This window comes from Megalops cyprinoides, chromosome 3 (genome assembly GCF_013368585.1).
Source record: "Megalops cyprinoides isolate fMegCyp1 chromosome 3, fMegCyp1.pri, whole genome shotgun sequence".
Lineage (NCBI taxonomy): Eukaryota > Metazoa > Chordata > Actinopteri > Elopiformes > Megalopidae > Megalops > Megalops cyprinoides.
This window is the reverse complement of record NC_050585.1, coordinates 3,392,538-3,418,432: the sequence shown is the minus strand read 5'-3', so window position 1 is coordinate 3,418,432 and position 25,895 is coordinate 3,392,538.

Genomic DNA, 25,895 nt, shown 5'->3' with positions numbered 1-25,895 from the left:
TCCGGGGACAGACGAGTCAGGCGAGTGCGGGCGACTTGCATCGACTCCGGGGAAAGAGGCGGCGGTGTAGCAGGGCTATGCGTCGCTGGCGTGGGCAGGGGTTCACGGGAGGGGATCCGCGGTTCACTGACTCCTCTCTCCCGGTGCCGCTGTGACAGGCGCTGGTCAACGCGGATGGCCAGATCCACCAAGGCGTCAAAGCTGACCGGCAACTCCCGAGTGGACAGCTCGTCCTTGATGGTCTCCGAAAGGCCGTGGAGAAAGGTGTCGTACTGCGCCTCCGTGTTCCATCCGCTGGAGGCTGCGAGGGTGCGGAAGTCAATGGCATAATCAGACACCGACTGACGCCCCTGATGGATCAGGAGCATCTCCCTCGCGGCTTCGCGACCGTGTTTGGAGCGGTCGAAGACCTTCCTCATCTCCTCAGCGAAGGCGGCGAAGGAGTGGCAGAAAGAGGCGTCGGCATCCCAGACCGCAGTGCCCCACTCCCTGGCACGTCCCGTCAACAGGGTAATCACGTAGGCGATCCTCGCCCGGTCCGTGGGAAACGTGGAGGGTTGGAGTTCGAAAACCAGGGAGCACTGGGAGAGGAACGACCGACAGGTTCCTGGATTCCCCGCGTAACATTCGGGAGATGGCAATCGGGGTTCCCGGCTCGGGAGAGCTGGTGGGGCAGACGGGGGAGCTGCCGCAGGCGGTGCGGGGCGGTTCTCCTGGCTAGGCTGCTGCAACTGCAGCAGCTGGAACGTGACGCCGGCAAGGTTGGTGGCGAAACTCTCCAAGGACCGGCCTATGGCTTCCAGCTGGCTTTGATGGTCCCCCAGCAATGCACCTTGCAGCTCCAGTGCAGTCCTCAGCTGGGGTAGGTCTGCTGAGTCCATCGTGGCCAGTTCGTACTGTAAGGACTCAGGCAGGGACTCAGTCGCAGACCAAGAGAGTTTCAGGTTGAGGCGGGGTTATTAATGACAGCAGGAACGTAGCGAAACCAAAAGCAGGCAGGGTCGAAAACCGGAAGGCAGTCCGTGGACAAAAGCAGGGTCAATAACAGAAGCAGGCAGGATCAGGAACCGGGCAGGCAAACGATCAGGCAAAGGGACAAAACGGCAGGCAGAAAACGAAGACGAAGGGCAGGCAGAGTCAGGCACGGAGAATACAGAAATCCAAAAAAAACTGCGGGAACGAAACAGGTACGAAAACGCTGAGACGAACTGGCAAACAAGACAGGAACAAGCAGGGTAGAAATAGGGCTGGGCTGATGAGGAGATGGGATGCAGGTGGGCAGGCAGGCAGGTGAAGGTAATGGGGCAATCAGGAGGGCGGGGACCAGGTGGGGAGCGGGGCGGGGCTGGAACACAAGGAAAAACAAAAAGCACATGGACAGGGAAAAAACAAAAACACCACAGCTAGGGGGGCGGAGCCCTGACAGTGTCAGTTCACCTGTCCTTTTAACTTTATACACTAATGAGTGTAGAAGTCGTAGTCCTAATAAATACATAATTAAATTTTCAGATGATACTGCCATCTTGGGTTTAATGAAAACGGACAGCGATCTTGTAGAGTATTACTCAGAAATACAAAGATTTGTAGGATGGTGTGACGATAATCACCTGGTTTCGACAAATCCAAAATGTGAACTTTGGATATCCACATTTGATACATGTATATACAAAAAGTAGCTTAATTCAGCTGGTTAATGTGAGTGTTTTGATACATTATGTGAAGTGTGAGTAATATAAGACATGAGTAGCTCTTGACCTCTTTCACTTTTTCAAAGTAGCTCTCAGATGAAAAAAGGTTGGAGACCCCTGGCCTAGAACAATAATAGATTCAATCATTGAAAGCTATTTTAGACGTGGATTCACAAATCGTGAAATTCTAGGGCTTTTAGATGACATACATAGTATGAAAATAAGCCTCCGACCCTAGAAAGAATGCTACAAGATCCACTGACATTATGGTAGTCACACTGACATTGTTGTGACAATAGTCAATGTACTGTATGTCATCTCGGTATTTCAGTGTTCGGAGAGACTATAAATGATATTGACAGCTACGTTTTATTCAATCGGAATCTCTGGATAGCTATGTGTCTCAGAATCAGAATAGACTTTATTGTCATTGCACGGTGGGGGTGCAGCAAAATTGTTGGTGGTCTGCAACAGCAGCGCACTGAGGAACATTTATGTACGCAAAGTACAAATAAGGCACGCAACATAGGAGAAAAAATATACAATAAAATACAATAAATACAGTAAAATACAAATTTACAAATTTAAAAAAAAGACACATTGTAAATGAAAGGAAATATAAAGAAAAACTTGTGCATTAATATGGCCTTTTTTAAATACTACTTAAAGTGCACATTGGAATTGCACAGTTGTATTGAGGTAGAGGGTTGGGGGGGGGGGGGGTGTCAGTGTTTGTTTGCAGTCCGTATGGCCCAGGGGAAGAAGCTATTTGTTAGTCTGGTGGTGTGGGGCTTGATTGACCTGAAGCGCCGTCCAGAGGGCAACAGGTCAAACAGGTGATAGGCGGGATGTGAGTTGTCTCCTGTGATGGCCTTAATTTTACTGAGGCAGCGGGATCTGGATATGTCGTCCAGGGTGGGCAGAGGGCAGCCAATAATTTTTTGGGCAGTGTTAATAACCCTCCACACAGCCTTCCTGCCCTCAGCTGTGGAGCCTGCGTACCACACCCCCATGTTAATATGCTCTCCACAGAGGAGTGATAGAAGGCCAGCAGCAGCTTCTTGTCCAGGTTGTTCTTCCTGAGGACACGCAGGAAGTGCAGCCGCTGCTGAGCCTTCTTCACTAAGGCCTTGGTGTTGGGTGTCCAGGAGAGATCTGCAGAGATGTGGGTGCCCAGAAACCTGAAGGTGGTGACAGTTTCCACCTGTTCTCCATTTATGAGGAGAGGGGCGTAGACTTGTCTGTTTTTCCTGAAGTCCATGATAAGTTCTTTTGTTTTAAGGACGTTCAGTGACAGATTATTTTCTGAGCACCACACAGACAGTTTCTCTATCTCAGCCCTGTATGCCGTCTCATCCCCATCGGAGATGAGCCCAACCACGGTGGTGTCGTCCGCAAACTTAACGATGGCGTTGGTTGGGTGGGACGGAGCGCAGTCGTAAGTGTACAGGGCGTACAGTAGGGGGCTCAGCACGCAGCCCTGAGGAGAACCAGTGCTGAGTGTGAGCGTGGAGGAGAGGTGGGGGCCAAGTCTGACAGATTGTGGGCGGTTTGTGAGAAAAGAAGTTTGATCCAGGTGCAGGTGGGGAGGGGGATCCGCAGTTTGAACAGTTTTGTAACTAATATGTCCGGGCATCCTCACATAGCTCTTCCGGTTCTCCAGATGACTCAGCGCTCTGTGAAGTGTTATGGCGATGGCGTCCTCTGTAGATCAGTTCGCTCTATAAGCGAACTGGTGGGGGTCGAAGGAGGGAGGGAGGCAGTCTCTGATGTGCTGAGAGACTAGCCGCTCAAAACACTTCATGACTACAGACGTGAGGGCTAGGGGTCTGTAGTCACTGAGACTGTCTATGAAGGGATGGTGACATGCGTCAGGGAGAGGTTGAACAGCTTGTTGAGGATCGCTGCCAGCTGGTCTGCGCATGCCTTGACCACAGTCCCCGGGATGCCGTCAGGTCCAGCAGCTTTCCTGGGGTTCACTGCTCTCAGTGTCCTTCTCACCTCATGCTCCTGGAGAGAGAGAGGGGGGGTGCTGGAGTTGTGGGGAGGCAGTGAGTGCAGGTGTGTGGTGGTCTCAAAGCGGGCAAAGAAGCTGTTCAGCTCCTCTGCCAGCGTGCTGCTGCTGCCGGTGGTTGTTGGGCTCTGGCCTTTGTAGTTGGTTATGGCCTGGATGCCCCTCCACATCTGCCAAGGGTTGTTGTCCATGAGGTAGCCCTCCATCTTCCTCCTGTAGACCTCCTTGGCATGTTGGATGCCTCTTCTCAGGTTGGCTCTGGTAATGCTGTACAGTGAGCTGTCTCCCATCCTGAAGGCAGAGTTACGAGCTCTGATCAGAGTCTGGACTTCATTTGTCATCCACGGTTTCCTGTTTGGAAAAACCCGGATGCGTTTGTCCACTGTGACATTTTCTACGCAGCTCTTAATGTAGAAAAGCACAGTCTCTGTGTATGCCTCTAGGTCCTGCTGTTCAAAGATGCTCCATTCTGTACAAGCAAAACAGTCCTGTAGCTGAGAGAGAGCATTTTCAGGCCAGGTTCTGATGGTTTGTGTGCTCGGTTTTGTTTGTTTTCGGAGGGGGGTGTAGGCCGGAATGAGGAGCAGAGAGAGATGGTCGGATTGTCCTAGGTGGGGGAGGGGCATCGCTCTGTAAGCATGCTTAATGTTAGATGGTATAAATAGATGGTAGCGGAGGTTTGTGCGGTTGCTTCCTTAGTTGAGCTAGCAGTCCAGCTCTGCATCCCCGCTTTTGCTTCCTCTCTCTGCGCCGCCTCCGTCGCCTGCTGGGCCCAGCAACGATCCACGGAGCTCCCGGCGGTCTCGCTAACTCCAGTGGGATGTTATAAATCCGTGTGAAGGCACTTGTGACTTCAGTGTTAAGCTGAAGTCCAATGCCTATCAATTCCTGGCGACTGTAGGTTAAGTTTCCGTGACAAAACAAGACAAGCAACGAGTAAAAACACAAAAGAGTGCGCTGAAGTAGAGAGCCGCTGCGTCCATATGCGCTGCCATTTTAGCAGATCAGAGATATTTACACACCCTTCTCTGCTGTTTACCATAAGCGGCACCAGAGATCAGACACAGTAAGGGCCTGGCATTCACACTAAACTCTGTTGCGCGTAGCCTAACCCCATACGATGAGATAATATCTCATTATTTCGACATACTATCTCAATATTTCGAGATAGTATCTCAAAATAACGACATATTATCTCTAAATAATGAGATACTATCTGTAAATAATGAGATGATATCTCTAAATAACGAGTTGTGATCTGATTCTGATTTTTTTTTCTTTTAAGTGGCGGAAACAGGCTTCCATACAGTAGGCTACAATGTAATCACACTTTCGAAATGGTCTGTTTTCCCCACCGTCGTTACTAAGAGCAGAAGCTCTGTGTCTGAACAAGGCACTGCTGCAGCGTGTGAGAGTTGCTCCGCCTCACACGCAGCCTCTGAGAGAGAGAAATTCTCTGGTACAAAAACAGAATTGATAACGTCAGAGCTTATCTATACAACGCAGGCTACTTTAATAATTTAGCCGCAGGGCTCATTACCAGGTTTTGGTACCCGTACCTACCTGTAAACTACAGCTGGTTGAAGGCTTGCTATCAATACAGTTCCAAAGTAGCCTGATGTTATTCGCATTCTCTCTCCAAAAGTAACATATCATATTTAACCAATAAAACATATAAGGCTTATTAATTAAGAACAAAAGATAAGAATTTAAGTCTTACCATTTTCTTAGGAAGTTACTTAGGAACTTTTCTTCAAAAAGTTAGCATGTAGAGGGGAACATCACAGGGGTATGCTGGTAGAATGGCAATCTGATTGCCGCAAGAGGCAGCGTCTCACGTGTTCTACAACAACAACACTTAGCTGCCCGCAGATGCGCCTGCCTATTAATCGGCTTAATATGCAGCACAATCGGCTGATGTCGATTTTTTTAAAATGCCAAAAATTGCCCGATTAATCGGCCAGCCGATCAATCGGTTGACTCTAATATAAACTTCCATATCATGTGAATTCCACCATCTGATCCTGTTTTGGGAAGTATTTGCACTTACATCAGCTTATCAAAGAGGAGCTCTATAAAGCTTGGCTTTGCACAACAATCCAAGATGGCATTTGGTGTTATTGTTGCTAACCATGTTGCACCAATTCTACCAATAACATAGCTTTCTAGTCATCTACAGTCATAACAAGTTCTACAAGTTATTGACATTTGTTCAAGAGTCACACACAGTCCTGTGCATTAGCCAGATAAACCATTCTGGAACCTGCAGGAGGGCTGAGTCCCATGTTTTTCGCTGCCTCTTGTAACGATGTGCATGCAGCACCAGTGAAGTGACAACTGTATAGCAGCATTACTTTTTGATATTTCATAAACATCCTAGCTTACCTTTTAACTAAAAAATGATTTAAGTAATGTGTATGCTTCCACCAGGCATTTATATAAATCATCTCTTTTGCATGGTTTATTAGTTAGTGATCACATAATGTTCTTTCAATGCTTATTAATCTCTAGCAACTGCATCTCCTCATGGCAGCCAATGGTCAACTTTGAAACAAAATTCTCCAGTGTTCCTGGGTGTTTTCTTTTTTGTTTGTTTGTTTGCATTTAGAGGATCCATGTAGTTCAAGCAACCTGTTTAAGTCTTGGATAAACTGTTAGGAGACAGTTTTGTGGAATGGCATGGCGTTTGTTCCGGAGACACGCGATGTGTATTCGAATACAAACGCTGGAGACAAGCGATGTGTATTTGAATACAAAGCGATGTGGCTACATCCGACCGGAGCCAAATGGCGCCTCTTGTGAACCCTATGGAGCCAATTAGGTTACAGGGCTCAGGAAATACCCAATTAGAGAGGGAGCTGTTTAGCTATGCACAGCTCCACAAGACCAATCAGAAACAGCACCCCTGCTGGTTATCATAGCTCATATGCAAATGTGACTGCTATTAACTGTATAAAAAATGAACTGAATTCTATACCTATTGAACTTCTGCTCAATGCTGATGTTCCCACGGCCGGCTGTGTTAATAAACTTCCTGTCTTTTGCTACGAACATCGAATCTGTTTCTTGTCGTAACGAAACACTTTTTGGTGTTCTGGACTTTTACTAACAAAACTAATGATGTGTATAACTCATGTCAGTGAAATTGGTTTCTCCTGCGCTATACACATTTCCAATGCCCACCAGTGACACAAAACCTATTGAGGACACAGATGAAAGGCATGTATTCAATGCAGGAGGAAGGAGGCAATAGGTAAACAGAGACAGATAAACATATGGTGGACTATACAGTATGCCTTGGAGGTGATGCCTACATTTTCGAGCTGGGCACTTTGACAAAAGAGATACATATTTCGCAGCCAGCTGGAAGCAAATGAACACTAGAAAATGAAATATTCAAACTGCAATGGGAAGATTAACAGTTACTGGGTTCTATCAGTGGGGAGCCTCAGAATAAAAGATGCCCACAGAATGCATAAAAGCTCTTTTCTACTACTAGAGTTTAATTAAATTGTGCAGCAGTTCACAGTATGAATCCTCGCTTACATTCCGCACAGGTTTTTTTTCCTATTGTTGTTCTTTCCTTCATTTTTTTATTTATTTCAGGTGTTCATGAGCTAATTTCCCTATACTCTCTGGTGCACTACCAACTGTCTTAACAACACAAACATGTTTATCAGTCTGCTAGCAACAGTTGGTGAGCAGATTATCATCTTGGCTGCCATAAGGTTTTGTGATAATGAGAATGAAAGAAGATTTTAATCTCGGACCTAGTAAGAACCTGATAACAGGTCTGTGTGTTGCTCCACAGACTTCTAGAAAACTCTACCATTCACACTGCAAACTTGCTTGCAAATCTTCTGGCCCCATGTAACACAACAAAACACTGATTGTGCATATATACCTAACAGAGGATCAACACAATAAAGGTGAAAATTATGCATTTCCCCTCTCTTCCTCTGTTCCAGACTGAGGCAGTGGTATTCATGGACGGATTATGAAATCAAGGGCCCCTGGGCACGAAAGCCTCCTGGGCCCCCCCAACCCCCAGGCGCGTGCGCACAGCAAGAAGCGACTCACAGTCCAATCACCTTGTGCTTATGTGACATATTTAATACCTGTAGATAGCCTACAGGATTTACACCACATCAACACATGATGCAATAAGCTATATTAATGTATTTGAATTGCCGACAAATAGCACATTAATGGACAAAATAAAAAGACACCTGTATAGCCCATCATACAGGATTTACGAGACTAATACCACAGGCAGAAGCATTAGCCTAATCACTAATGTCCCACATTGTTAACTTAATACATCTAGGCTATGCCCACAGAAAACACAAAAATGTGATCTCATACCTTACTGAAATCGACTCTGCCCGATCTGAAGCAACAGCATCGCTGATCCCAGTCACTGTGGCGCTAGCTAGCCCTTCCACCACATTGTTGTTGTCGTTGTTAGTTGTAGCAGAGCTAGCCAGTTCACCACTAACGTTAGCGTTGTCTGGATTAGCATTTTTGCTAAAGAAGTTTGAGATGCTTGGCACACTTTCTAATAATGCTAGTTCTTTCTTTTTCTTTTCTTATATATTTCTTAGCTGTATTGTATAACCACAGTACAACTAAATAGGCTGTAAAATAGGGATGCACCTAATCTTGATTTTTAGGGCCCGGCCGAATACCGAATCCAGTGCTTAAGATTTGGCAGAATCCGAAACCGAATACCGAATCCCACTCATTTCAGTTATGCACACATAAATGCAGAAAACACCAAAAACAACCATAGAATAAATAATCACAGATAAATGCTTATTGCAGTTATCATTTTTAATTATAATAAAAAAGAGGATGCTCACACTCAGAAACACCATGATGTTGAAAAGTCGTCATTAACTGCAGGATACATGCTTTCTTCATTCATACAAAAACATTTGGTACAATATTGAGAGAAACATTAACTGAAAAGTTTGTCCCACGAGAAATCTGCTAGATCTCAAAAACTAACCTTAATACTATTGTCCATCTAGCCTAACACAGGAAATGAACGTTTCCTTTTAGGAAAATAAGACGCTCCACATTTATTGGTGACAGTCGGTTGCGACTGTCGCAGCAAATGTCCCCAGCAGTACTGAACAGTCTCTCACTTGGCACAGAGGTCAGCAGTGGGCACAGGTAAACCTGTGCTGTTTTTGCAAGAAATGGGAACCGGTGATGGTGTGCCTTCCACCACTGAAATGGATCCTCTGTCCAGGAAATTAGAGGTTCACTAAAGAAAGCGCAGATCTCCGCATCTGACATGGCTGTTTCTGAGCCGTTGCGGTACAGTACAGTGTTTAATGAACTTGTCATTGGTGGTGTGTTTCTCGCACAGGATGTGAGTATATGGATAGCTGTATTTTAATCATTCTCGCCCATGCGATGTTTCCAGAATTGTTTAGGGCCCTTGCCACCACGAGACAAATCAGCTTCACAAATTATACATATGGCTCTGCTTGAATTGCCTTCTTTTGACCTGAAATATTGCCACACAATACTTTTTTTGGGTTTTGACTTCCATTTTTACTGTCCAATCAAAACCAAATCTTGGATTCGGTGCATCCCTACTATAAAATGTTCATTAACCAGACTTTTATAGGGAAAAAGGATATTTCAAATCTAAAGATCCCCGATCACTGCTAGAGGCCCTCAGAAACCCTTATAATCAGAAACTGGAAATATATTCAGAAACTGAATTCCTTGAATTTCCTTCATTCACCAAGCACACACAAAGAATTTTACTTGGTACAATAACTTGGACACACATTAACGTGTAACATTGTGACACACAGTACTCACTGACCATGGGTGCCGTAAAGGCATGAAAGGTGAGTACAATTCCTAGGGCCCTGGCTGGAGGAGGGCACAAAAATCTCGCTGGGGGGGCCTACATGAAAATTCTGTCAGGGGGCCCAGAATTCCTGGCAGTGCCCCTGTCACTGACACACACACGCTAGACATTCAAGGACATATAGGACCTCACATATGTGCAAAACATACATTTAAAGCAGTACATGTCTATAATGATCAGACTAGCTCTAAACCACTTGCATTCAGGATGGGGGCCCACGTAGCCCTTTGTGTATTGCTACGGGCCTTTTAGGGTCTCTCAAGGGTCAACCCTGGAGCAGCGGGGCTTACTTGGTGCAGGTTTTTAGGGCCCCTGTGACCTTTGGGCCTCTGGGCCTGTGCCCGATAGGCCTGTACGGTAATCCAGGCCTGGTGGCATTTTATCATTTCAGCTGAAGGACAGTCACCACAGCAGGTTGTGAGGTTCACAACAAGGTCATGTTTGGGAAGTTTCATTAATTGTCACTCAAAGCCAGAAGCTCAGATCTGCCCCATGTGGAGCTGGTTTACTGTTCGTGACCCCATATGCATCCCCCACCCCCAGCCTTAGCTTGTCATTCACTGGACTTTGGTTGATCCAGGCTCTATAACCGTATGCGGGTAAAACAAGGTCTGCAGATGAGGCTGGAGCAGGGGGTGATCCTGCATGTAAATAGTCTTCTCCCATCTTTCAGCTCAGATTAAAAACTCACCCTTCACAAAGTGGTCTCACTTTAAACTGGTTAAACATAAGCGCAATCCATGTCTCCCCAAGCACTAATCAAACATCAGGTTTGCTTTTATGCAAGTCAATGTATTACATTTTTATTACAAGCGGATCTGCAATACACGTTAGACCAGTATCCTTACTTTTTTAACAGTGAGTCATAAAGTAATCGTAAATTGTGTGAACATTTTTTCCTATGAAAATCAATGTTACTCTCAGTTCAAACCGTTCTGAAATAGAATTACAACTTGACACTGAAATTCCCAGGAATGAAAACTGTATAGACATCTGTGAAGTGGGGGGTATTTTCGCCAATTCCCTGTGGTTCTGTAAGACTGAATTGGTTTCACAGCTCACCCAGGAGAGGACATGTAGGAAAATATGTGAGCTAGGTTCTCTCGAGCAGACAGTGTTTCCCCCACTTCTCACTCCCTCTCTGCATTGGGGACCATGTTGCCCCCCTGAGGGGTCCATCTATCTGTGCTAATCTTCTTGCAAGACCTCTTGCTTGTGGAACAGGTGGCCTCTCTGGGGAGAATTCATGTCTGTCTCTGGCCTTCACTGCTTCTTCCAAATCCAAGGCAGTCCATGCACAAACTTCCAAAACCATCTCTGGCTTTGATTCATGATGCTTTGCTCACTTAACAATCACACTATGCTGTAAATAGCAATGTCAGTACTAATATAGAGTATTATGATTCCACCCTTAATAAAAGGGCTGGCTCCTGTATTTAAGCAAGACCAGTTGGGAGGCTCCCTGTATTTGGATGGTCAGATGGGCAATAAGACGTATGGCCGGTCATAAATTATTGTCATGGAATACAATGCTTGGTGAGGCCAGTGTATTGGCCTGTACAGCCATGGCTTTTCCTCAGGCCACACCCACAGTGTAGATTTAGCAGTGATGGTGGCTCTGCAGTATGCTCTGGCATTTTCCAGTCTGCAGGTAAACAGAGTAAGCACAGTGTGTGAAGAGGAGTGGATGGCACAGATGAAGGGGGAGAGGATGTCCATAACATTGCAGCTGTTTCCCCTTGCAAAATTTCCCATGTGAAAAGTTGTTGGTATCATTAATTGGGAATGTCTGAACTGTGACTATTTACAGTAATAAAGCTGTACACATACTTACCGATGGCCTATACACAACTTTGTCTCATGCAGACAAATAAAGTCTGGAGGAATGATTAATTGAAAAGGACTATATTGTTGAATATATTTTAAAGTATACAGCAGTACATGTGCCATATTTAATAGAAGAATTTTTCCAAAATGTGGTTTATCATAAACCAGACTGACCTGAAACAGGTAATGCTTATACATGTTTTCTCTAATAAAATGTATAATTTGTGAATATGTTGAACTTGTTTGTGCAATGCTATTACATTGTACAAGCAGGAAAAACATCCAATATGTATATTTCCTGTTACATCATGCTTTCTGTTCCTGGCTGTAATACGTACAAGATTCCATGTGAACATACTGACCCTCACAAGTATATCAAGTTTTTACCAGACAACTCCTGGGCCATGTTATTGTGGATTTTGTACTAAGGGAAGTTTAGTGTTTTATACATGTCATGCCCTCTTTCTATGGGGATAACAATGAATGAATGTCTCAGAACCAAATGCTCAGAATGGATTACTGACCTTGGTGATATCTTGTGTACCTGACCTATCTGCTCTGGTTTGAGTGACACTTTGAGCAAATTAAATGGAATGATCACCATCACCCAAAATATTCTAGAACTACACTACCCATAAAATTCAAAGTAAACTAATTTGCATGTAAATATGGGGATAAACCAACCTTTCAAATATACAGGATGCAAACTATTATCTCTTATTTGTTTTCACAAATGTCATAAGTAAAGTTTCAGTATACAATGACATAAAATTGCTTTAAGTTGTGCTATATGTGTTTAATGATTATCATCTTACTTAACAAGATTTGAAAATAATTTGTTCAGATTACATATCTGTTAAGCATACTTTGTAAATTTTAAGAAAAACCGTTCTCCCACAGCTAATACTACTGCTCATAGTGTTATTCAACAGAAGGTAATAGTCAAACATGCCTTGATTCTTGTATGTATACCACATTGTTACAAAGAAAATGCTTTACCATCTAATTTTAAGGTCCAGTGGTGTAGAGGCAACTTTAAATTGCTTTCCAACAAGACAGTGATCCTTGCTCGTGTGTGTGTGTGTGTGTGTGTGTGTATAGGATGCACATGTTCTTCCCAACACATCTGTATGTGCAGGAATGGATTTAGCTTTTCTTTCATCAAAATACGTTTGAGGAATGAATTAGCATCAATCTGTTTCCAATGCACAAGGTTCTTGCTTAGAATACTCTTTACTTTGGAAGCAACTAGCATTGTAGCGCTTCTGCTCCCTGTCGGGAACACTTCACACTGCCCACATGCCAAGAGAGACATTTTTTGAGACACAAGGCTTGGTCAAAGCAAGGAATCTGTGGGTGTTCACATTCTCAGGCTTTGTCTGCTGTTTTCTGTATAAACCAGGCAACAAATGCACTGCTGGGATAGAAAATATTTAAATTGGCACCAGAGGTGACATGATGAAAACATGACACCGAGAAATACTTTGGGAATGTTCTAAAAGTTTAAAAATTAAAAAAGAGCTATACACTTCAACATTAAGGGTTCTGCCTCTTCTGTTTTACTAGCACCGAATAATGTAGCATTTCTGATGTTCACCTGAAGGAGTTCATTATCACACTTGCTTTTCAGTCTCAAACATATTAATTTGGGGAGGGACCTTCTATCTTACTCACCATTCTACAAAATGAGTGCATCTCTGGATTAAATCAAAGCTACCTAGTCTGAAGGGAGAAATGTTATTCAAAAACCCTCCTCAGCCACATTACAACAAAATGAATTTGTAATGAAAGCTTTGCAGTTTTGATCTATTTGGATGGGTCATGTTATTGTTGTAATATTTTATTTGGTTAATCTGGGAAGGTTTTTTGGGTGGTACAACAGTACTTTCCCTTCTCAATATTATACTGATATGTAATACATTTTGCTGTCAGCCATTAACTGGATCAATGTTGACAGAATCACTGTAAAATGGATATTTCCTTTTAGATGATCCATCCATCACTCACAGAGCTAGCTCAATGGGCAGCTCAAACAGGGACAACTACTGAAAACCAAATTGTAAAAAGAGCAACAGTTACCTCCCGCATTTTGTGTTTATATGCTTATGTCCATGGGCATAATTTTGCAACTTAATTGAGGCCAGCTGTCAACAATTTTTTCAGAAAAAATGCAGAGCAGCTCAATTGTAAGATTAAACAATTGGATGAAACATTACCATCACAATGCACCAATAAAAAGCCAGATGTGGCTTTACAACAGTAATAAATTCCAATTGTTTTTTAACTGGCTTTATTTTGTGTGTTGATTTCAGACAAAACAGTCACGGGTGCTCAGCTATTTTAGTCAACACAAATAGTGGAAACATAAGTGAAGGCCAAGCAGCATTCCAAAAAACACATAATGCCTATTTAATTGTTTTAGCTAATGAAGCTAGTAGTGATCGTCAAACCTCTTTAGAAATGGATGATTACAAATTGATAAGTAAGTTGATATGAAACTGGACTGAACAAATTACAATTTAATTATATAATACATATAACATTTTGTATGACTGGTACGTATTCCAATAAGTATCATTGAAGTGTCTTTGTTTGTGTCAAGCATTGGCTAAGTCTGACATTGAACAAAAAATGTGTTTTTGTTGTATTGAAAATCTCATCCTCTTCAGGCAGATTCCTTATTCTGCTATTCTGCCTTATTCTCATCGTTCCTCTCAGCAGACTTTAACAACAGAAAATTCTTCCTAGAACTCACAAGTAGGTGTAGAAAGTCCATTTCCTCTGAAACGAATGAACATAAAATAGGTGCTGCTGAACTTCAGAGCTTTCTGCTTATTAATGGTAGTATAGACAGTTTAATTTGTATTGTCTGAAGTATACATCAGCATGCTTTAGGAGCATCCAAGGCTGTTCTGAGAAAAAGTATGATTATTTTACCATACAATTATCATCTGACATGCAAATTGGAACTGAAAATTGGCAGATGCATGAGTCACGCCAGGCCTCTAGGGTCAATACCTGCTGTCCTAGACCAGCACAGATCTGTCTACTTAGACTGAAATTAGTTCTGGCTTCGAAAATAGAGTGACAAAAATGTTATTTCTTGTAATGTGGATTCTATTGATACTCCCATTCGCTGAAGCAGGATATAAAGCTGTGTTTGTCCAACCTTTGATTGAAGGTCTTTTGTCATACTCTTCTGAAGGTGGTTGCCATTTATATATCTAAAGAATTATTGTTTTAGATTGAAGTAATTAGCAGACTAGGTGTTTAGCATCATGCAAAGGTGGGATAGTTACTTCTTTACTTTGTTCATTGTAAACCATGCAGTGCATGTTTAACTTCAGTATGGCATGGTTCATTCTGTTCATGTTTTTGAATGTTTTAAATTTAGCCTACATGAGGGACTAGCTGATGGAATTCTCTGTTTTGTTTTTGACTCATGCTACATTTCACTTGCAGAGTATACTGTAAGATGCAAAGACATACTGAACTGCAAATTGTGTTTGATTTAATAAAAATATAATTGCCTGAAATGACATGTAGTCACAGCACTTCAGATTCTGTTGCATTGTAAAACACACCCCACAATGATGTAAAAAATGCGTTTTTAAAGTTGAAAAATTAAATAATTTGGGAGATGGCATATTGTTGGGGCTTTGTGATGAAACTTTGGCATGGCTTTTATATTTATAGAATTCAAACAATGTATACTGTCAGTCTCTGAACTGAAAACTGAGCAGAGTAGAGTCTAAAACATAAGTGAATGCAAAAAATTGAATCGCATTTCCAAGGTTTAAAAAAAAAAAACGTCAATTTGTCCCTAATATTCATATTTGAATTCAGATCCAAATCACTCCAACCTACATGCAATGTTGTACAAGAAAAAAAAATATGATGCTAGTGGAGAGCTCTGTAGCATTACGCAGCTTTATCCATTAAGAAATAGCATGCAGCATTTAGACATCAGAAATGGGCAATATTTACAATAAAATAAAATATTATCAATATATGTGATCAAAACAATATCTAACTAGTCATCATACCAATATCTCACCTCTATCACTAGCTACATGCTAGGACAGCGGTTCTTAAACTTTTTGTCTGGCGACCCCCCAAAAAACATTGGTCAAGTCTCGCGACCCCCTTCTTTCCCAACCCACTGATTTGACAGCATACTGTCATGGCTAACCTCCCTCAAGTGTTAACCACTACATAAAACGGAAAGCAGAAGCTAAGATGCAACAGGTATCCTATATGGGTTTATTGTTCACAACAAGAAGTGCAATGCAAAAAATCATATGCGGTCTATGTATATTGCATGCGTAGGCATGCAAATACGGTACAGCTGACAGTACCAAATGCCCGCACATATTTTTTTGCTTCCTCAAATGGTAGAGACGGTCTTTAGAAATGTAGACAAGTTTTTGGAAACCAAAGTCAAAGTCAACTTTATTGTCAATTCTCCAATATGCACAGGACATACAGAGGATTGAAACTGCGTTTCTCTCAGGCCCACGGTAACAATACAACAGTTAGACGTAACACACTGACACTGAGAGACAAGAACAAGAATTTTCACAGATATACAATAAACACAAATGGCTCAATAACACAGACATAAATAAAAATGTGTGACATTTGTGACAGAAACAAGCTACAAATATTTACAACAAGGGCATCAAGGCACATAGTAGGTTTAAAAATAAAAATATAAATTCCACAGGATGGTGTAAGAAAGTGCAGAGTGTTTCATAGTGCAACAGATTGTAGCATGTAGCATGAATGTAGCCACTCACTTACTTGCTATTTTTAAACAATAGTTTGTTACATAGCTAGTTACTACTTTACTATCTATCTAGCTATTTAATGTTTCTCCGTTGTATGTTTACACATTTGACATATTATGCGATATTTACATTTGTGTGACCGTGTGGTCTAAAACTTAGTTAGCTTAGCATTAATGGCGCGCATAGGCTACCTTGTCAGATACGTTAGCTGATGTACCTGTGCATATCTCATGACATGTTGCTAGGTAACGTTTTTGCACTTTGTCTTGCGTTACTGCAATTCTAGATCAAAGTGAATGAGATGCCTAATGTTTTCAGCGCTATAGCCTATGTCACAGTTATAGCTAAAACACTGGTTGCATTTTCTGATGAGTATCTACACTATCGAAATATGCTACCAGTCATTTTATGGTAGTATAATTTTCTTCTATGGTCATTTTCGATATTTTTGTCATTTTAGATATTTAAATATGATAAGTATAATATCATGTTGGTAGCATTTTCTGACAAGATCCATTTGTTGCCTACTAAAAATGGTATGCAACCCGCGGTAGTATAGTTAGGGTAGTAAAGATCGATGGCTGCAGATAGGACATTTCAACAAGGTAGGACAAAACGACAGAACACCCAAATTATTTAGGAAACTCAAATCAAAGTTATTAAATGGTCCTACCGATCGTTACCAAGCCTTCTCTTTTTTGGGGGGGAGGGGGGGATTTGCAAATAGGCAAATACAGTTACTTTGACAATTTACATAATTTAGTTATCTTACACTGACTTTACTAACGTTTGACTTATCAAAACGTGCCTCCTATCGCTAACGTTTCTGCTTCTATAACATGTCAAAATCATGTGAAAGTTGCTGCTTTCCGGTGGCATTTTTTGAAAAGGTAGCAATAGTTTACAGACTACGCTATAAATTCCTGCAACCGGTAGCAAAATCTGATGTAAGGATGCAAAAAAATGGCAGAACATCAGTCCATTTCTTTCTCTCGGAGGAACAGTATGGAAACACTCTCAATTGTGCATCTAGGCTACTGAATAATTAAAAAATGATAAAAAAAACTTGTTTAATACATTCAGACAGAAAATCATCTCAACCCCTCCCATTTTTTGGGCGACCCCCCGAGGAGTCGCGCCCCCCGTTTTAGAACCGCTGTGCTAGGAAATTTGTTGCTGCTAGTTAGTTAACAGCACCTAATTGGCCAGCTGCTGAAGCAGCAATATGCTGGCAGATCAGGCAGTGACAACGTCTCAATGTGGAAGCTCACTAGTTTGAAGCCAAACATCTCATGGGTCATGGTCCACCAAAAGCAGCACCATTCAGTGACAATTGTATGGCTGATCTTTAAACAATTTGAAAATATTCATAATTTTGAGTAGCTTGCATGTCAAAATGTGGATGTATGTGTCACAACTTCATATACTATGACTACATAGATCTTGATTTGTCTGAGTATGGACCAATATCCTATCTAATGTAGTGTTTTTGGAGTACAGGAAACTAATATTCAAAGTTCAGGAAATGAAAAGTGCTGGTAAAGTGAAAAAATGCACCACTACACTGAACATGATTGACATAATTATTGACTCACGCACTCCTCTGTGGATTCATTAATGCTTTGTAAGTAGCCAAGCACAGGGACACAATCACACAAGGAGCAAATTGAAATGCAGGTTTCTCTAACAATAATTAATTCAGCTAAGCCTCATCAGAAGGCTTCATGTTGAAAAGACTGCAAGCTCAATCTAGGAGCCTCTTTTTTTAATTAGTAAAACAGTAGATGACACTCCCCAAAGTCCATTTAGATATAACCTAATTAAAAAAGAAGATGCCCTACAAAGGTTACAACATGTAATTGATTCTCAGGCCTGAGTAGGTCTCAAAGAATATCAGTTGTAATCCAGTGAGAAGAGAGGTCTGAATGAGGGGCTCATTTGTGTCATTTGACAAAATGAGAGCACAGGCTTGCTGGGCCTGCTGAGTCAGGTGTATTAAAGCAATCCCTTTGCTGGGTTACCAGTCTTTCCAAACAACAATAATTACAAAGCACCACCACATGGTCATGTATGGGTAATAACTTGACACACGAAACTGATAGGCTTCATCAGCCTTTTGTTAAATGAAAATAAGAAATGAACAGTGTTACAATCCTGTTTCCTCAGTGTGAGTGTGCAGTCTTTATATAACCTTGGAAACTGAACCAGTTAACCAGCTGTAGAGGGAAAAGGCCTAAACTACGTGTGTTGTGTAAGTGCAGTGTAACTGCAAAAAAGAAAAGAAAAGAAAAATGACATGTCTTCTGAGATGGACCCTCCAACTTGTACAAGTGCCTTGCCTGGCTGATGGATGGGACAGAACGGATGGGAGGGTAGCTTGGATCAGCATGGTCTTCTCAGCCCACAGCCTCAGGCCAGCATGGCATCTTCTTTGGTTTTCATCCAGTTTGTTTTTTTTTTTTTTTTTTTTTTTTTTTTAGTTGATTTAACCAAGAGGAAATGCAAAAAAGATAGCATATTGGAAAACTTCCCAAGAGTGTCAACAAGAAGTGAATCATAAACACAATAGTCCAAAGTCAAGTCCTGTCTCATCGCATTCAACACTACAGCTGTGCGTATTTCTTCCTCCTGGTCCTGGTGAAAGGGCCCACTTTTATCACCTGAGAGGGCAGTCTGCCTCACTGCATAATGACATGAGCAGTGCATGCTCAAAGAAAAGAAACAAAATGCAAGCAAACCAAACCAAACACAGGTGTGTGTGAGGGGTGTGTGTAGCTCCAATCCTAACAAAAGGCAGCATATTGTTCAGGGGCTGTGCTTATTTTGCAGGTATTTCATCATCTAATGGTAAAAATTAGTAGTACTACTCGTTACTGAGGGAGCTGCTCTTTAAGGCAGTCATTGAGAGAATGAGGGACACCAGTCACAGATAAAAATGGTGACATGATAAAGGCCATGTTTTTTTCCAACTGTATTTTCATCAAACACATAAATTATGAAAACTGAAGTTCAAAGTATCTATGGGCACAACACAAAGCTACTGACAGAGATATGGAATAATTATGAACATGTTCCATAAGGTAAAGCTAAATATTTTTGGTATTAGAAGCTTTCATTAATATTTTATTACTAAGCTTTGGGGAAAACATCCCCTCTGTGAAAATCCTCTATGCATTTGTTATTGCTGTTGACTAGCTACACACTCATCATACAAAAATGAACCTTCAGTCCTTGTGCTCCTAATAACAATAGTAGTAGCAGTAATAATAATTTATTTAGACAATATTTTTCATTTAAAAAGCCCTCAAAGGGCTTTCTGAAAAATAAATAAGAAATAATATGGGAGGCAGTGCAAAAATAACAGACAAAAGATAAAGTCAAAACAAAAAATAGTGGGGCGTATAGGCAAGAGTCAGATAATGCAATAATGAAACAGATTACCAATGCCAAAACCATTACAGAATTAAACATAAGTTTAAATAAGTTCTGTAAAATATGTAGACACTCGCTTTGTGTTTCTGATGTTTTCAGTTGAGGCAGTTCAGGGTCAACCTGTACTGGCAACGTAAGATCATCACCTTTCTTTATTAACCGACTAGCTGAAACAGAGTAGATCCTTGTTCAATGATCTCTGAGCTGAAGTTTTTCAATAGTTCAACTATGTGTTTGGGGGTCAATTCATCAGCATCAGAATAGACTTTATTGTCATTGCATGGAGGGGTTCAACGAAATTGAAATTTCATGTGTTGATACAGAAAGTATTTGTGGGGAATGGGGATTCCTAGTGGCTCAATTAATTTGGGCGGCAGTGTAGCATAGTGGTTAAGGAGCAGGACTCGTAACCGAAAGGTTGCCAGTTCGATCCCCGCTGGGACACTGCTGCTGTACCCTTGGGCAAGGTACTTAGCCCACAATTGCCTCAGTAAATATCCAGCTGTATAAATGGATAACGTTGTAAAGAACTGTAACCTATGTAAGTCGCTTTGGATAAAAGCGTCTGCTAAATGAATAAATGTAAATGTAAATGTAAATTGGGAACAGGTAGGAGTGGCCTTAAGCTATCTAATCGGGAACAGGTGGGGTAGGAGTGGCCTCGAGCTATTTAATTGTAAGCGTACCGCTTACCCGTATGGAAGGAAGATACTGTTTGTCGGTCTGCACAGTGAACACGGTCCTGATTGCCTGAGAGGGAATGTGCTTGTTCTGCAAAAGGTGTGCTTCCTTGTTTAATTGTGTGCGAGTGGAATTTGCAAGATAAATTCTTTAATGCGCAGTTTAGCCATTTTAACATGGCATTCTACCTTTTAGGTTTATAACCGCAGCACAGCAGGAGGACCCAAAAGCTGACAAGGAAGGGTAAAGCACATTGCGTTTATTTTACAAACAACTGATTTTATGCTGCAAATACTTATCCGGTTATCTTTTATAGCAGTGTCCCTCCCCGTCGGGTAGAGGAACGAGCTCCATTCTGGTGCACCGCAGTTTAACCCGGTAATGCATGTTCTCCTTTTAATATCAGTAATTTATACTAATGATCGTTTTTATTGTAGCGTCCTGCCATCTGTGTACATCATCGGGAAACTGAATTACAAGCATGCCGCTACGAAGTATGTTTATGACAGTCATATGTACATTTTGTTTATATTGGCATAGCTGGCTAAGTTGATACTAATGCTAAGTCTCTGTTTTAAAGGATTTGTGCTGTTTTCTAGCGACTATTTAACACAAAACTTTTTTATCGTATCTTCCAGTTTCATCGTCGCTTTCCCCCCGTGAAAACAAATGGGATATTTAGCCGTGCTAGAGGGCTACCTGTGAGGTGGGTCGAGGTCCGCCTCGGTGCGTGGGTCTCTTCTCACCGTTGGGTGTCCTGTCGTTTTTGTGCGAACACTGGTGTGCAGCACGGTACTGAGACGGGAGTGTAAGTGATTGAGCACAGGTGTGACTGGACTGCTTGAATGCAAGTTGGGTGCATGTGCATGCGGTGTGTTTCCCTTTCACCTTTCTGCAGGTACTCGCGGTGGGGGCGGGGCCGGCGGCGTCGGGAGGACCTCGACCACTCCAAAGGCAGGGGAGTTGGCTTTAAAATCTTTGCAAACCGCTGGTCGAGCTGGATATTTTTAACCTTGCAGTACTTTTTTATTGTAATAAAGGATAACTGTTTTCTTATACATGCCTCGGAGACTTTGTTCTCCGCGGGGAGTCCTAGCAATAATGTCGTGCACAAATTAAATGGGATTCTTCTGCCCTTCTACAGAAGATGGTATAGTCGAGTAACGGAATGATTGATCTGGTTAAGTACGCAGCTATTCAGTCATTACATATTGATAGTTACTAGTGGCCACTGCAAGAAGGCCATGGACATCTTTTATCTACCATGCAAATGCACAAATTTATTCTTGAACATAGCACAGGATCATTTTTACATTGTATGCTAGTTATCAAAAACAAGCTTGAGTGAGCATGTTTGTACAGTGTATTCAGACCCCTTCACTTTTTTCATTTTATGTTGCAGCCTTACACCAAATTTGTTTAAATTCATTTTCCCTCATTTACACTCAATACCCCATAATGACAAAGTGAAAACAGGATTTTAGAAATTTTTGCAAATTTATTTAAAAATAAAAAAACTGAAATATCACATTGACATAAGTAACTTGAAATTTAGTTCAGGTGCATCCCATTTCTTTTGTTCATCTGTGAGCTGTTTCTACATCTTGATTGGAGTCTACCTGTAGTAAATTTCATTGGTTGAACATGATTGGGAAGGCACACAACTGTCTATATAAGGTCTCTCAGCTGACAATGCATCTCCGAGCAATTACCAAGCCATGAGATTGAAGGAACTGCCTGCAGAGCTCAGAGACAGGATTGTGTCAAGATCTGGGGAAGGCTTCAAAATTTTCTGCTGTATTGAAGGTTCCCAAGAGCACAGTGGCCTCCATAATTCTTATATGGAAGAAGTTTGGAACAACTAGGACTCGTCCTAGAGCTGGCCACCCAGCCAAACTGAGTGATTGGAGGAGAAGGGCCTTGGTAAGAGAGGTGACCAAGAACCCGATGGTCACTCTGGCTGAGCTCCAGAGATGTGTGTGGAGATGGGAGAAACTTCCAGAAGGACAACCATCACTGCAACACTCCACCAATCTGGGCTTTATGGCAGAGTGGCCAGACGGAGGCCTTTCCTCAGTGAAAGACACATGAAAGCCCGCTTGGAGCTTGCAAAAAAGCACCTAAAGGACTCTGACTGTGAGAAACAAGATTCTCTGGTCTCTTGGCTTCAATTCTAAGCATCATGCCTGGAGGAAACCAGGTACCACTCCTCAACTGTGCAATACCATCCCAATGGTGAAGCATGGTGGTGGCAGAATTATGCTATGGGGGTGTTTTTCAGCGGCAGGGACTGGACTGGTCAGGGTTGAAGGAAAGCTGAACGGAGCAAAGTACAGAGATATCCTTAATAAAAACCTGCTCCAGAGCGCTCAGGACCTCAGACTGGGCCGAAGGTGGACCTTCCAACAGAACAATGACCCTAAGCACACAGCCAAGACAACGCATGAGTGGCTTAGGGACAACTCTGTGAATGTCCTTGAGTGGCCCAGCCAGAGCCCGGACTTGAACTCAATTGAACATCTCTGGAGAGACCTGAAAATGGCAGTCCACTGACAGTCCCCATCTAACCTGACAGAGCTTGACAGGATCTGTAGAGAAGAATGGCAGAAAATCCCCAAATCCAGGTGTGTAAAGCTTGTATCATATCTACGAAGACTCGAGGCTGTAATTGTTGCCAAAGGTGCTGAGTTAAGGGTCAGAATACTTACATCAATATGATATGTTTTTTATTTTTAATAAATTTGCAAAAAAAAATCTAATTTTGTTTTTGCTTTGTTATTATGGGGTATTGAGTGTAGATTGATGAGGGGAAAAAAATGAATTTAAATGATTTTAGCATAAGGCTGCAACAAAACAAAATGTGAATAAAGGGCTCTGAATATTTTCTGAATGCACTGTATCTCCACGCATGTCTCAGACCCTGTGAAGTAACATTTCTTTGTCGTCGAATGATGATACTACAGGAGAGGAGCACAATTAATCTCATTAGCAAGTGGTGTATGTGAATGTCTGAGCACATGTAAGAAAAGTTGAATTTCCACCAAAAGTCATTGTGGGAACATGTAAATTTGGCATTAATATATTAATATTAAAATGGACATTTCCATTATCAAAACATTTCCAACAATACTTGTATCTGCCAGTTTGCTAAGGCCGAATGAAATTGCTAACAGTGATATATCACGGCTCATCCAACTGTATAAAGATGTTTTCTGAAAATATTACAAGTTGGACCAAAGAAATTGCAAGTAAAATGAAAATGCTGCTCTTTCTAATGCTGCATTAGGACACAAAGAGCCTGATAGTATTTCTCATGAGCACAAAATGACAAATCGCTACTGAATATCACGAGAAATTACTTTATATCCTTGAAATACCTTAACTGCTCTGTTAGTGAGACCAAATCACCACAGTTCTGGGATCCCTTAGAGACAGATGCAATCCTCTGACACACTTGTGAGCAGCCCAACAGCTATTTTTCACAGAGTAAGTTCACTACAATGACGTGGATGCTCATTTGAGGAAAGGAAAATGCTCCTCTGACATTATCTGAGAAATGAAGCTGGTTTTTCCACCACTGTGGACTCTGATCATTGTCAAAGCATGAGAGAGCTGGTTTCAAACCTGGGCCTGTGCTGAAGAGGACTGCCTTGCTGAGTGAGCCACTTGAGACCCCATTCAATAGAATTTCTATGAACATGTTGCTGAAAGAGTATTCAGGATGGGACAGAGATGTTTTAGGTTGGGCCACAAGACCTGAGTCCAATGGAATACAACCTCACAAGGTGATACATTTGTGAGGAGTCCCATCTTGGGCAGAAAGTTGAGCTACTTACAGTATGTAAGAATAAGAATAAGAATAAGAAATACTTTATTAATCCCGAAGGAAATTTGAGTGTCACAACTGCACCGTCCGGCACACATCAAAACAACAAAAGAATAAATTGAATAAAATAAAGAGGTATAAAATACAACAAATAGAAAGAAGTTTGTGCAATTATGTGTTGAGAAGTTATCATGCATGTGCTATGATTATATACATAGTATAAAATGAATTATGAAGCAAGAATAAACAAGGGTAAGGTTATTGCTGTTATACAGTATGAAGTGCAGTAGAAAAACAGTTATTGTTGTACAATATGCAAAACAATGATAACTGTATAGTGCAAATCCTGACCAGATGGCTAGAGAACAGTTATTGTCCCATGTGCAATGATTATGTGGGGGGGGACAGCACAGGGCATCAGGTGCCAGTCAATCCCATGTTGCAGCGGAGAGGGGAGGAGTTGTATAGTTAATACGTACACATGTCTGTATGTTAAGGCATAACTGCTGATGAAAATGATGTGTAAGAAGCATAATACTGTACTCTTAAAGACACACAGGGTCTTGGAGCTTATCCTGCTGACATTCCTGATGATTCAGCAATTAACACAGAAAGTGGTTCTCGAAAACGTATTAAAATATGAAACAGCAGTTCATCTCGAATAAGAAGATGCATAAATGTCCCTAAATTTCTGATTCATATCAAGCCCTTGCATTTGTACTCAAGAATTAAGTTTTTCTAAAATGACAGCCTGTGTCAATGCAGTGAGACAGAGCTCCAAGTCAGAGACTAAATAAATGATGAAACTATTGAATGTTTCAAATGAATAAAAACCTCGCTGTGGTTGTTTTCATCCTTCAAGGCTCTTACCAAATGAGGCTACCATTCACAGGGCAGTGAAAATAGACAAGTAAAAGATTGTTGGCAGGGTTGAAGTTGGGGTTCAGTGAAGTGAATACAGAAAAAATGGCAAGCAGATGTTGAAACATTGTATAGAATTCATTGTGGCAGTTTTGTCTACTTCCTGCCTAATTTAATTGTGAGTGTATGTGTGTGTGTACAAATATCCAACCTTTCTTCTTCAAGTAGAGTGTGTTATGTATACAATTAAAGTGACCAGAGTGGTAAGTGAGGTAAGTCACAGTCGTCCTGCTTATAAAGCTTGTAATAATGCTTATAATATGATACATTAGCCATGTTTTTCAATAGTACATTGGTGACACTAGAATGAAGGGAACACACATGGTGCCAATTACAGTGACCTTAACAGCAGTTTAATCCTAAGCTTAAATCACTGGACTGCTGAACATCTCAACGTTGTTAGAACAGCTGTGCCTAATGTATGTAAAATAAAAAATGTAAGAAATTACAGCATTCTGCCCCAGAATGTGTATTCCACCAGGCATGATCTAATTTGAATAGCCACAGCATCCCAAAGGGCTTGAGATCATAGAGACTCCGAAAGGATGGTCCACACCTCTGCCGACACCTTAACAATTTGGTCAAGTGAGATGGCAATCAATTATAGAATGGGACAGGGAGTGGGCAATCAAGAACCTTCTCAGACAAAGGGGTGTCTGGGCTTACCCAAACAATGGTATCCTGGCTTACTCAAAACTGGCATTCTGATTTCATTATCAGACAGGTGACAGGTACACTTCATTTACATCAAAAGCATTACCTAAAAAAACATGTCATTTTGATTTCATTGTCATACAGGTCTGGTTCATTTACATCAAGAACA